The sequence below is a fragment of the Poecilia reticulata genome, linkage group LG15, assembly GCF_000633615.1.
Source record: "Poecilia reticulata strain Guanapo linkage group LG15, Guppy_female_1.0+MT, whole genome shotgun sequence".
NCBI classification, from domain to species: Eukaryota; Metazoa; Chordata; class Actinopteri; order Cyprinodontiformes; family Poeciliidae; genus Poecilia; species Poecilia reticulata.
The window spans coordinates 7,420,172-7,422,528 of NC_024345.1; positions in this window are offsets into that span (position 1 = coordinate 7,420,172).

Consider the following 2,357-nt stretch of genomic DNA (forward strand, 5'->3'; position numbering starts at 1 on the left):
TGGATGGATGGATGGATGGATGGATGGATGGATGGATGGATGGATGGATGGATGGATGGATGGATGGATGGATGGATGGATGGATGGATGGTAATACAATATTATGTGACAGTAATAGAGTATTACATTTAGGATAAATTTAATAAGAATTACAAGACAACGGCAAAATATTAAAAAAATAAAGACAAAAATGCCAGAAGAAAGTTGTAAACTTATGACAAAGTTGTTTTAATGAGAGCAAAGTTCTGCTAACAAAATAATTTGATGCTGATGTGTTAAATGTTTCACAAGATCCTCAACATTCCTCATTTTTATTTTTCATGTAGGAGTCATAAAATTACTACTTCATTATTTTGACATTATTCCTTTTAGATTATAACTTTGTTTTATGACTTTGTTCTATTATTTTTGACTGTTCTGGCAACATTATGTCTTTATTCTTGTATAATTATAATTTTGTTTGTGTTTTTTTTATTTACTGTTGTATTAATTTATTCTCGTATTATTACTTTTTCTTGTGTTATTACGCCTTTATTCTCATAACTTTGTAACTTTAGTCTTGTAATATTACAACTTTGTCGTATTTCATTTACTGTCGTATGACTTTATTTTCTTAGAACATTTTCCTTGTATTATTATTTTATTCTCATTATTAACATTCAGCTGATAACATTCAGCATTACTACTCTTGTAATAATACTTTTGGAATATAAGTATATATAAGTATATATTTTGTTTTTTGCTTTTGTTTGTTTACTGCAGACTTTGAATTTACTTTTGCATGGCAGTTTATTTTTCACAATTTCTCATAATCACAAGCTTCAATGTATTGCATTGGGATTTATTGTGACATCAAAAGCACTAAAATATTTTTAAATTCAAGACAAAATATATGAATTCTCAACATTTTTACAAATAAAACTGAGAAAAATCCCACACTGTACATTTGTATTCCTCCTCCTTAACTAATGCATTAATACATGTTTCCCTTTAATTCCAGCTGTAATGATCCACCACCTTTACACAAATGGGGAATAAAATTACAGAAAAGTGTTTTTTAGACATAAATCTGTACAATGAGTAATAATTGTAACACCTTGCTAATGACAACTGAAACAGTATGACAACTTTGAACATTCGAAGCAGAGAGTATAAATATTCCTGAATTCTTTATTGAGAACAAGGCCAACATACATACTTTCTTGGAATCAAGTGACATATTGCAGTGGAACTTCCTGGACTTGACAGAAGTCATTGAGAACTTCCCATGTTCACCCAGCTAGACTGCTAAGACTATTGAACGTGTTTGCTGGTGATAAGGACCTGACAGGGCTGTCGGCCAGCACCGGGTGACAATTAACTCAGGATGTGTCAGCCTTATCGGAACGCAGAGGACAGGACCATGGTGACTCTGCTGATGTCCACCTCATCAATCTATCTGGGTCAGCCACATCAGGCGTTTTATCAGATACAGATCTGATGACTTCAGCTGAAAATGGCTTCACACAGTTCCACATAGGTGGCTGATTTGAAACTGAAAAGGTGCCATAGAGAGGCTTGTTCATACTATGTGTCCTCAAAAATTTAGAAGCTTCTTCCTGACGTATGTGTCAATATATACACTTTTTAAGTTACTAGCTATATAGCAGAGGTCAGAAAAATTCATAAACATCCAAGAGATGCTAGAAAGGCCATCATAAGCAACTTTTCCATTACAACTGTGTGCAAAACTTTGTCAATATTCCCCCATTGTAAAAATTAGTGAAGAACTTATTCACTTATCACATAAATACTTTTGTTTAAGTGAGAAGTCATTAAAAGTATGGCGCATCATCATCCTTCAACAACTTCCTGTGTGCTTCAATTGAAGTTTTGCCAAATAAAATTCCATACAGCCAAAAAAAAAACCCCACCTCATCTTAGGGTAAAAAAACATTTAAAAAATTTAGTTTTATCGGAATTGTTGTATTTCCATTAAGACAATTCAATTTCATAATTCCAGTTTGCACAACATTAAGGTCAATGGAAACACAGCTATAGTTGCCTGACTACATTAAAATCTCCTGTGGGTTTTGAAAAAGCACACAAACCTCAGAATAATATTGAGCTGTCCATTGATGAAGATTCCTCTGGAACACTGCCAGAAACTGGTATTTGGCTGCAAATCACATTTACAGCAAGTCATAACAGCAAAACAATACTCTAGTTAATAAGTACTAAAAACTCTTGTCATTAATGGGTTAAAAATGACTAAGGCTGCAGCAGTTATTAGCTGGTAGTTCGAATATGTTTGTAGTAAACCTAATTTGAAGATGAGGTTGAATTATTTTCTCTCTCCGAGCTTCTTCTTATATATA